Source organism: Apodemus sylvaticus, chromosome 2 (genome assembly GCF_947179515.1).
Source record: "Apodemus sylvaticus chromosome 2, mApoSyl1.1, whole genome shotgun sequence".
Lineage (NCBI taxonomy): Eukaryota > Metazoa > Chordata > Mammalia > Rodentia > Muridae > Apodemus > Apodemus sylvaticus.
In genome coordinates, this window is record NC_067473.1 from 122,029,132 (window position 1) to 122,041,498 (window position 12,367).

At 46.7% G+C, this 12,367-nt stretch overlaps 1 pseudogene; it reads right to left on the reverse strand.

The window, feature by feature from the left end:
• Window positions 1–583: 583 nt before the first annotated feature.
• LOC127678064 (vigilin-like) lies at window positions 584–3,746 on the reverse strand (annotated as a pseudogene).
• Between the last annotated feature and the right edge of the window lie 8,621 nt (window positions 3,747–12,367).

Consider the following 12,367-nt stretch of genomic DNA (forward strand, 5'->3'; position numbering starts at 1 on the left):
AGTCAGCAATTTAGTTAGGCTATATAATACCCTATCTAGGTACAGATACCCTGTCTTCCCGTGAAGGACTCCTTGGCCTAACACTTTCAAGGGCCTGGATTTAATTTCCAGCACTCAACCTGGTGTGGGGAAAGGGTGTGTGGGAAGGGGGGGAACTAGCTCACTTAAACATATTACTGAAGTCAGTGCATTCTTTTGCTGTTCCTGCAATCTGAAGTAACAAATCAAAACCCAGTCTGCTGAGTCCATGGCATGGCCACAAGTCTGGAAGGAAACTGCAAGAGCCCTGGGTTAAGTGTGGCCGGAGGAATGGAACAGGGTAAAGATACAATTTTCAGCTGGGGAGGGCTGATTTCTGAAAGCGACAATTTACCTTAGCCAAAAGGGGAAAGGAAAGTGGCCTTTTTAGTAAGAGGGAGGAGCCCACATCAATTTCTATGACAGTAGCATGGACGACAAGTAGCACCTTGTCGTCTGATAGTAGCACCTTGTCTGAGGGTAGCACCTTGTCTGGCCCATCCACTCAGCACTCAGAGAGGCCTTCCCCAAGGATGCAGGGTGCTGGCCTGCCACCCTGTCAGCCTTACTCACTATTGGCTCTGCTCTTTCTAATGAGGTGTTTGTGGAATTTATGGTCAGTGTTGATCTCTACATAGTCCATCTGATTAGTCGAGTTGAAGTCAACTCTTCAATCTGTTCTTGGGCTACATTCACATCCTCTGTGGGGTCCTCCAGGGTGATCTTGCCCTCACCTTCTGTGAACTCAATATGAACCTTTGGCATTTGCTGAGTGATTTTGGCCATGTTCTGCCCTTTCTTACCAATGATGAAATGGTGAAGCCAGGAAGGGGCAGAGACTGAGGAGACTGTAAAACTGTTGGCCTTGGCATAGACTTCAGTCAACGCTTGTCCCAACTTTTCAGGCTCACCTCTAAGTATCACAGTCTCAGAGATGCTGTTGGAGGGTGGGATCTCAACAGAAACTCGAGTTCTTTCCAGGATCTCTTGAAGTAAATTGCCATTTGTCCCGATAACATACTTGTGCCGAGATTTCTTCAACTCCACTGCAATGATCATAGTCTTCTTTTCTTCATAACTCTTCTTAATATGAGCCACAGCCTGAGCTAGCTGCCCTTTCTCTCCAGTGAAGATGATTTCAGTGTGGTTAACACTAGGTGGAGGGATGTTGATTTGTGTCTCTGTCTCCTGCATGATTTCACCCACAAGTCTATTGTATGGCCTAGCGACGAAGGGGTGGAAGACCTTCCCTACTTCTAACCTCTCTACAGCACGCTTGTCCTGCTCAGCAGTGATTAAGAGGACCTCATGGCATGCTTTCTTGATGCCTTCTTTGGTGCCAGTGATCTTGATCTGATTACTGGAGTCATCTGGGTGTGGGATCTGGATTTTGGTTGCAGTTTCTCTCCGTTTTTGCCAATAACAAAGCAATGGTGCTCTTTAGGAATGGGAACGGTTGCTGAGGCCTGTGTCTGTAGTCTAGCAACAATGCCTTTCCGGGTTTTCATGACGACATCCAGCTTCCCTGAGACCATGATGAAGAGACCTTGGTCTTTAGCCAGAGAGAGCTCCAGGTGAGCATTAGTCCTATGCATGATCTCAAGGCAGATTTTTGCTTGTTCACCTTCTCCAAACTGGTTCATGTCCTTGTATTTTCTCTCCTCTAGGGGTACGTGAAACACCTGAGTGATGACAGAGGCCTTGATGGGCCTCCATCAGGCTCCAGCACTTTCCAAGCAAGCTGTTTTCTCAGGAAGTGGAGGGAAGGCATCCTTGTAGGTTGGAGGGTCACTTTCCTCTTCTGAATTTAATGTGGCAACTTTGATTTGTTGCGGAACCAGCCCACTTCAATGTTCAGCAAAGCTCTCTTGGGTCAAACTGTAACGAAGCTCATGGTTGATCTCAAGTCCACACGACACAGCAAAATGCTCAGTAGTCAGAAAGTCCACCCTGAGGTTGCCTCTGTCAGCCTGCCAGTTGTGTTTTTTGTTTGTTTGTTTGTTTTGTTTTTTTTGTTTTTTGTTTTTTTTCAAGACAGGGTTTCTCTGTATAGCCCTGGCTGTCCTGGAACTCACTCTGTAGACCAGGCTGGCCTCAAACTCAGATATCCGCCTGCCTCTGCCTTCCAAGTGCTGGGATTAAAGGTGTGCGCCCGCCCAAAGTAATTGGTTTGGTCATTGTGGAGAGCTGACTGCGCCTTTAAGATGGCGCTGCCTGAGCCTGGCCGCCTGGAGTAAACAAGTCCGTATAAGGCTTGGGGCGTGGATCAATTAGTGGCCTGATCTCACGCCTTGTGGCTCAGCCAATGGCAGAGTGAAACGTCATCTCAGACCATGGGCCGTCCTAGCGAGGGTATATCAGTAACGCTCAAGGGAGATTCAGGGGCACATCCAGCAAGCTGTAACTTAGCATACATTCTGAGTAAACTCTCTCTGGAAGGAACTGGTGTGCTAGTCTTTTTTCCTTCTGGTCCGGAGATCGGCGCGGCACAGGTCATGCCATTTCCATATGCATGTTGTTATAGTTGTCCTCTCTCCCAAATCATCTCCCCCCCTCAGCTAAAAACATTCTTCTTACATGTATTAAAGGGTTATTATTACTCAAGAACATCCTTTGTGTGCCCAACAGGTTTATGTTAGTGGAATCTCAAAATGTAAGAGGTAGATTTGAAATTTGTTTTTGGTGTTGTGGTTGGAAGACAGGACCTATTACCTTGAATACGTTAAGTCATGCTGAACCACTGAGCTACACTCCCTGTCTAATACACTCCCAGTCCAAGAATCATATGTCAATGTCCTGAGGAGACTTGAACACATACCTATTCACCACTGACAGGGAACTGATGGCAAGCCGAAGCCATAGTACTGAGATGCTCACTCTCCAGTCTCAGGTCCTGTCCCACCTCCCCTGCAAGAACGCAGTGCGAAGGGGCAGTAAGAGGAACTGCATTTGGAGGCAGTGGTGGTTTAGCAGTAATATGAGCATTCTGAGACCAGGAAAGCAGCTGCTGAGACACTGGTAGGAAACCGAACAAGTCTGTACCCCACCCCGACCCCACGAGCTGGTCCTGGATGCTGGAGTTGCAGGTCCCTGGAGCAGCAGGTCTCACAGGCTACAGACAGCTGCAGGAATGATTCAGATCTTCAGCAGAGGTGAAGCTTGGCATGGCGTCTCAGAGGATGAGGCAGTGAGAGCCTTAGACCGTCCGTGCTCCTCCCTCAAGTCTGTGCGGTGGGAGTCTGGTTCTCACAGTTTGGAGATGTCAGTCCATCATGGCAGCAGAAACAGGTTCTTTGCAAAGGCCCTTGTGCTGACAGAAGTGAGGCAGACAAAGCACAGGGTGCTAGACTGCACTTCATCCTATGCTGCATCGGATGTTGGGCTTGTGGGAAGTACTGCACTACTCAGGGATGGGATAACACAGCCTCGGATGAGGACCCCAGACTGGATGAGAAATAATGCAGACTGAGGCTATAGCTGGTGTTCACTAACTTCTGGATACCCAGACACTGTTGGGAATCAGGAGGAGTCAGAACGGGGGCTATAGGTTGTCGAAGATTAGCCCCTGGCTGGGGGTAGGAAGAACTCCTGCCTTGCTTAGTGGCAAGTGCCCAGGGACACAGGAGGGGCTTCTGTGGGAAACTTAGGCAGTGTGGCTCTATATGACGAAGGCATTCCCTCACCTCACTGCTATTCTTGATGACAGTCCTTGGCTCCAAACTGTTCATTGATCGTTCGTTGTGGAGAACAGGTGCATATGGCTTCCTCTGGGTGGACCTGAGATTAAATACCTGAGTTTGCAGAAAGAAATGTCCAGGAAGGGAAGCTTATTGGCTAAACCTCCAAGCCCCATCTACATATCTAGATATTAGCATGGAGAACTCTGTGTTCTGTGCTGTGTGCTAGTGGTCATATTTCTTTATGTGGGGAGTAGTGGTCACGTGTGACAGGCCAGGAGTCTGGTTGTGAGTAGATGGAACCTGCTGTCCCAGGTATGAGGGACACCTCATCTCACCTGTCTCACCTACCTCAGTACCCATTGCCACTGGCAACTGATGCCTATTTGTTTTCTCCTGCCTTAGGCTACCAAGAGCTGACTGAGGCCACTAGTGGTGACTTACTGAATAAAACTGCAGCCCTCATGGCCAGCAGGAAGCCAGCAGGCCCACGATCTCTCACCGCAATCCTCTTGACTGCTGTTTTACAGCGCCACCTTGTGGCAGAAAGAAAAGCATTAGACAGAGTGGACTCAGCGCCTTCCTCTGCGGGCTTTGAGTCCCCAAGACTGACCCTTTTGTTTCAGAGGAAGCACCCGAGGATCCAGTATCTAGTGGTTTAGAAGAGGAGGTTCTAGAAGAATATTAAAAGAACTCTGTATTATGTGAAGCTTGGGTTTTGAAGCCTGCGCATAAAACCCAAATTCCATTATAGTTAACTTATCTTTGAAATTTGTCCTTAAATTATCCTCAATAAGCGGGGGTGGGGTGGGATGGGTGGTGGTGGTGGTGGTGGTGGTGGCACACGCCTTTAATCCCAGTACTTGGGAGGCAGAGGCAGGCGGATTTTGGAGTTCGAGGCCAGCCTGGTCTACAGAGTGAGTTCCAGGACAGCCAAGAGAACACAGAGAAACCCTGTCTCATAAAAAACAAAAAACAAAAAAGACCCCAAAAAACAAAAAACAAAAAACAAAACAAAACAAAATTATCCTCAACAGAAAGTAGGACCTGATATAATGTGAATGCTGAATGATCTGAAAAATGGATGTGATAAATTGTGTTTTCCAGTGTGGTGATTCTATGTTCCTTTAGGAGTTGAGGCCTTAATGGGAACTCCTTAGGTCATCTGGGGTGTGCCCTTGAAAGAGATTAGGAGACGCCCTCATAGGTATGTCTGTCCCTGTCTCTCTGTCTCTCTCTGTGCTAATCTAACAATTATTTATTTTTAATATATATGGGTGTTGTGTGTACATGTATACACACATACACACACACACACACACATGCCATGTGTATATGGTGCCTGCAGAGGTCAGAAGAGGGTATCAGATCCCCCTGGAACTGGAGTTACAGACAGCTGCAAGCCACCATATAAGTGCTGGGGATTGAACCCTGGTCCTCTGGTGCTTTGAACTGCTGAACCAACTCTCCACCTCCATAATATTTAATCTTAAGCTCCCTTAGGAGATACACTTCTGAGCATGTCTGTGGGTTGTTCCCAGACAGGGTTGACTAAGGACAGAAGACATTCCATGAGGGCTCCCCTGGACCAAATGAAAAGGAGAAAACAATCTGAGTTCCAGCACTCATTTCTCTCTCTGTTCATCTGTGTATCAGCTGCTTCACTCTCCTGCCGCCACGCCTTTACCTCCATGATAGACCACACCCTCAAACTCTGAGCCAAAATAGACCCTTCCTCCTTTAACTTGCTTCTGTTGGATATTTAGTCACAGCAACAGAAAAAGTACCAAATTCAAAGGTCAAATGCAGGTGAGCCTTGTGTGCAAGCCTGAGGGGTGAGCTTGGTGGTAACAGAGAAATGGGAACACCCCACTGTGGTAGTTTGAATATGTTTGGTCCAGGGAGGGACATTAGGAGGTGTGGCTTTGTTGGAGTAGGTGTGGCCTTATTGGTGGAAGCCTGCCACTGTGGGGGTGGGCTTGAAGACCCTCCTCCTAGCCACATGAAAACCAGTCTTCTAGCAGCCTTCAGAGGAAGATACAGATCTCTCAGCTCCTCCTGCACCATGCCTGCCTGGACACTGCCATGTTCCCACCTTGATGATAATGGACTGAACCTCTGAACCTGTAAGGCAGTCCTAGTTAAGTGTTGTCCTTATAAGAGTTGCCTTGGTCATGGCGTCTGTTCACAGCAGTAAAACCCTACCTAAGGCATCAACCCTCTGAACGTTTGCTCAAGTCACTCAGAGCATGCAGCCATTAGGTTCTGATGCAGATGATGATTGCCTGTCTTCAGGTGGCTGTAGCAGCATGGCTCCAGCTCTCTCTCAGGTCCACAACGTAGGAATGACAGTTCCCTGAGCAGTCATCATAAGGCTTGGAAGTGTGGCGCTTGGTGGGTCCAAGTTCTGTCACACTTCATTCACCAGAGATGTGCTGAGCATCTGGGAAGCTGAGTCATCTCTCTAGGTCCCTGTCCCTCTCCTGGTAAAGTCACCAGAATTCAGTCCTTAGAGCTCCAACCTCACAATGTAATCTAATCATTTCCCTAATACCCTTCCTTTAAACCTAGGGCTGAATTAAATTTTCACTCTGTTAATAATATTAACAGAAAACTTTGGAGCCTAGATCCAGTGTTTAGGGGGATGAATCACATTCACATCATAAAGGGTTGAGAGTGAGGGAGGGCTGTGCTCCAGAGATGATGCTGGTTTGCAATCCCACCAGTACCAAGCTCCATCATCTAGGCTTCTAGACATCAACTCTTCCCAGGCAACTGGTGCATCTCCATGGACCAGAGGCAAGATGAATACAACTCTGCCTAAGCCAATGGGTTGGTCAGCCTGTGGGTCCAGTCCTTTCCTGAGGAGGACAGGTACTATGGGGGGGTGGGATTTGTAAGCTTGATGTATAGAGGGAATTGTTTCAATGTTCTTGGCACTGAGTTCACTGGGACTTTCCCAGGGCTGCACAATTTTTTTTCCTCTAAACCATTATAATTTCTTATCAGTCCATAGCCTTCCAAAATCATAGTGAGATTTCATTGTATAAAGTCACTGTGAACAATAGCCTTGGACTTTTCTTGCAGATGGCTTTCTAGTTGCACTGGCTGCCTCCGGTAGGTCAGCTGAACGTGTTGCATATGGGGGCTTCAATCAGGGTTCGAGTTCATAGCACATTTCCAGACCGTTGTGAGCTGCTGTGTAATGCTGGGGACTGAACGTGCTTGGAAATGTGCCCTTTCACCTGTCCCAAGAAGGAATTGGTCAGCTATGAAACCACCTGATTTCTAGCTCAAGAAACTGAAGCTCAGAGAGGTAACTCAGTCTGCCCAAGAACACTCAGGAGTGGGTGACCATCTGGGAGCCTCCAGCCTCTGCTTAGTGTTGTTGGTAATGGGTCCTGGGAAAATAACCACTCAAAGCAAGGCAAAACATCTTGTTTCTGCAGGGGAGAGCATGGCCGTGCTGACTCAAGTGGGCAAGTACACCCACCAATGGGAGTCCCTCTGGTCCTGTATTTCACTCTGAACAGTCATCTTTTCTTTCAAATTATGAGGCTGTGTGTGGGATTGAGTATGTGAGTGCAAATGTCTGTGGAGGCCAGAGTCACTGGATCACCATGAAACTAGAGCTCCGGGATTCTGTGAGCATCTTGACATGGGTGCCGGGAACCATCCTTTAGTCCTGTGCATTCTCTTAACCACTGAATCTTGAGTCCTTTGGCCACAGACTCATTTGTAGCAGGCTAACTTGGAACAGCACAAATGATTGGCAACCCTGAGCATGTGCTGTGCTGACCCTGGAGGAATCGGACTTTCTGCCAAGGGGCCTTTTTACTGTTTGTTTTTAAAGATACATTTATTTATTTATTTATTTAGATTTACTTATTTATTATATGTAAATACACTGTAGCTGTCTTCAGACACTTAAGAAGAGGGTGTCAGATCTCATTATAGATGGTTGTGAGCCACCATGTGGTTGCTGGGATTTGAACTCAGGACCTTGAGAAGAGTAGTCGGTGCTCTTAACCGCTGAGCCATCTCTCCAGCTCGATACATTTATTTTTATTTCATATGTATGGGTGTTTTTTCCTCGTGTGTAACTGTCTACCTACCATGACTGTGTCTCATACCCTTGGAGGCCAGAAGAGGGTGCTGCATTCCCTGGAACTGGAGTTACAGATAGTTGTGAGCTGCTGTGGGGTGCTGGGAATTGAACTGGGGTTCAGTGCAAAAGTATCTGGTGATTTTAGTCACTGGTTGGCTTTGGTACCCTATTTGTTTTTATATGACATTCTATCTTATTTTAACCCTTTAATAGAAAGGACAGCCCATCCCGGCCTGTCTCTGCTGACAGCTTGGAACAGGCTTTCCGGTGCAGTAGTTGTTGCGTTGGATAAAGCCTGGGGAGCATCTTGAATGTATGTTTCACACAGCTGCGGCTGTGGCAGCACATTCTAGTGAAGGTAGGCGCAGCCCACATGCATCTACCTAATACCAGAAAATTGCTTGTTACTTCTAAACTCCAAGTGCAACTTGACATCTCACAATTTTATGTGCTAAACCTGATGATTATAAGTTGGCGAAGGCATTCTGTGGTCACTGTGGTGCAGGACAGAGATGGAGCCACAATGACTTGGGGGAATTACAGGCAAATCCAGCCTTGAGTTCTGCCACTGTACAAAGCCCCTGGGTGCCTGGGAAATCCTCGGAAGTTTCTGATGTGTGACGGGAAAAGCAGCTTCTTCCACATACTTCCTGCATGTTCCTGTCCCCTCCCCAGAACTGTGAAGTGGCTCCCCTGGTGGAGGGAACTGGAGACCAGAAGAGCGTGGTCACAGTGACTTAGAGTCTAGGCTGGTGATTGAGATTTCTAGATGGGGAGTAGCTGCTGCTCAGGAAGCAGCTAATTAAGCAGGAGACTCTAATTAAGAAGTGGAGCTTTTGCTACAAGCCCCAGCTGCTGCCCAGCAGAGCAGAGAGAGCCTGCTCTCTCAGTTCAGGCTCCTCCTTGTGTGGTATTAGCTCACTAGGGACCTCGAGGGCAACACACAGTCTCTCTCTGCTGCTGTTTTGAAGGCTATTAAATGAGGATGCTAGCCCTCAAAATGGGTGATTCCAGAGAGCAGGTGCAATGTGCTTTGGAGATGCTTTCCCTCTGGATAATTCTGTCTACATTGCAGGGTCCTCCTCATCCTCTGTGCATTCCACCAGAGGCCAATTATCATTTCTAGAGGATTCTGCTCTGTAAAGCCAGCTGTAGCGAACTGTTCCTTTCTTATGTTTCTGTATCCCAACTTAACTTCTGTTTGCAGATGCATGCCTCTAGGCTGGCACTCCGAGGTTCCCCTGGGATGTACCATACCCTAGAGACTGAATACCATGCCAAATCATGTGTAGGCAGAGGTCAGAAGCCTCTGCTGAGATTTCTTCCCTACCATCTGGGCCTCAGGAGTGGTCCATGGCTGGTTGCCATGGAGACGGCATTTCCATCTGTTGAGGATGCAGCTTGTGGTGGATGACAGTAATAATGGCCACAATTATCCTCCATTCCCGTGTTCACATCCCTTGGTAGTTCCCTCTCTCCAACACTGGCTGCAGGCTGCGCCATGTGACTCCCTGTGGCTAATTGATCAGAGGGAGATGTAAACTAGGCAGAAATGGAAGAATAACAGAAACAGAGCTTTGATCACTGCAGCTTTGCTGCTTGGAGTCCTGGCACTGCCATTAGACACGCCTAGGTAAGCTGCCTGGAGCAAGGTACGAAATACAGGTTAATAAAGAGAAACCCAGGGATTTGAGTCACCCCAGCCAAGGCTGACTCACCAACTGACCACAGTCAGGATCAGTCAGGTGTGATTCAGGTTAAGAAAACTACCCAGAAAACCGATGACCTCGAGAGAAACAAGTGAATGTTCCCATTTTAAGTGTTCAGGTCATTAGTTATACAGTGAAAGCCAACTGATACACAGTTTCCCCCTACACTTCCATCTTTGCACCTTCTTCCTAGGTATAGAATTGTCCCCTGTATAGAAGAAGCTTTCCTACCACGTATAAGGCTCCAAAATGCAAGGCATAAGTTATCTCATCTTATAGTAGTGAGCAAGGACATGCTCTCTGGAGTTAGCATTTGTAAAATGCCATTTGATAAGGCATAACAAAGGCTGTTAAATCATCATCGTTGTTTTGTTTGTTTGCTCCTTTTTTGGAGATAACGTTTTCTATAACCAGGCTAACTTGATCCTGACTATGTAGATCAGGCTGGTCTCTAGCATCCACCTCACAAGTACTGAGATCACAGGTGTGGCATCACAGGTGTGGCATTACAGGTGTGGCATCACAGGTGTGGCATCACAGGTGTGGCATCACAGGTGTGGCCACCTAACTGGCTTTGTAGTCACTCTTTGTTTCATTTAACTAAAAAAAATGTAATCTGAAATTTGAGGGAAAAAATAAGATGTGGGATCTTGTTGTGTTACCTGGGCTTAAGTCTGGTCCTAAGCATAAGAAAGAGCTCAAGAGATTCCCCTGCTTCAGACCCCTGAGTAGCTGGGGTTACAGAAACATGCCATTTCACCTGATACAGATTGTTTTTTAAAAAAATCAAATCTCTGCACAAGATTATTTTGATGATAGTGTTACTTATACTATCAAAAAATATAAATCATCTACATGTCCAACAACATAACATGGAAGTCGTGTATTTCCATGATCACAATCACAAAGAATTTGAAAACAATATACAACAGTGTTTTGGAGTACAGTAAACTATTGGGTACATGTAAAATCACATAGGCACACACTCTTTTTATTCTCCAAGACAGGGTTTTTCTGTATAGCCCTGGCTGTCCTGTAACTCACTCTGTAGACCAGGCTGGCCTCGAACTCAGAAATCCACCTGCCTCTGCCTCCCAAGTGCTGGGATTAAAGGTGCGCACCACCACTGCCTGGCAAGGGCATACATACACTCTTATATATTCAAAAGCAGTAGAACGGTGGTGCTGGTGACGTGTTGCAGCAGGTAAATGCACCACCTGCTGCCAAGCTGATGACCTGTGCTCAATTCCTGAAACCCACATTGGGGAAAATGGACTCCCAAAAGTTGTCCTCTGACCTACACATATGTGCCATGACATGCATGTCCATGCGAACACACAGTAGATAGATAGATAGATAGATAGGTAGATGATAGATATGTTTTAGGAAGCGAGGGTTGCTAATAGTCTTGGGATTGGGTGCAAGGACTGTGGCTGACCCACATTTCATTCTTATTTATGTTTCTGGGTCTTTCACACTTTGGTGGGTAGGGGTCATTTTTATGATCTGAACATCACAAAAACCCTATATGAAGTCAGAAGACAGATGACAAGTTATGAGAATACAGCAATAACATCTACGCCAAGCCACAGACCAAATCTTCCTGATTAGCAATTCGGCCACAAGCAAACAACAGTAAAATCAGCAAGGTATGGTAAATTGTGTGGCTCACATAGACACTCAGCCTCACTCAGAACTATAGGAAATAGATGTTAAAACAACACCATGGGTGGGCAGGGAGATGGCCGCATTAGGAAAGTGCTTGCCAGCAAGCATGAGCACCCATGCTTGATTCCCAGAAACAATGTGAAATGCCAGGCATGGTACACGCGTTACTCATAATCTCAGCACCGGGGAGGTGGTGGCCTGTGGGTCCCCACAGCTTGCTGGCCAGCCAGACTAACTGAAGTGATAAGCCCCAGGTCCCAGTGAGAGACCCTGTTTCAAAACTCATGGGGGACGACTCCTGACAAATGATACTCAAGGTTGACCTGTGTTCTCTACACAAACTCGGGTACAGCCACTCCCACAAACATGTGCACCTACACACACACACACACACACACACACACACACACGAGCACCCTCCTATACACCGAGTCCTATGTCTTTACTCAAGAGCAATGAAAACCTGTGTCCACACAGAGACTGAACAGGAGTGCTCGCAGGAGTTATCACCATCACCCAGAGCAACACGTGCCCAGGATGCCGCGTTGCTCATTATGACAAGGGGTGAGATGCTGATGTCTGCTGCGGGTGGACAACCTCGAGAACATGATGCTGTGTGAGAGAAGTCAGAACCTAAAGCCCCACGTTATACAACTGCATACACACAAAACAGCCAAGGTCAATGTTTGAGGTGGGCATCCTCCACAGGAGCACAGAAGATGGGGAATCAAAGGTCTGTTAACAGAATCAAGGCGTCTTTTTAATTGATGAAACCACTCAAAAAGTAGGGCTGACACAGGCCTGTAATCCCAGATGCTCGGGTGAAAAGTATGCCTGGGCTGTGTTGAGTTCACAGCCAGTCTAGACAAATCAGCAAGACCATGTCTGAGAACAACAAAGTTAAACTGAATTAAAAAGAGTTCCTATCACTCACAAAGCCCGAAGTCAACCTACAACACAGTAGAACCAACCAGCCAAACAAACAAACAAACAAACAGTAAGTAAGTAAATACATAAAATAAATAAGGTGATGATGGTTACTTAACTCTGGATATTAAAAAAAAAAAAACAGTGTCCTCTACACTTTCTATGGGTCCCTCATATGAATGTAATCAACAGAAAAAAAAAAAAAACAACAAAAACAAAGATCTTATGAGTAAAAGATATAATAAATAAAAATAAAACTA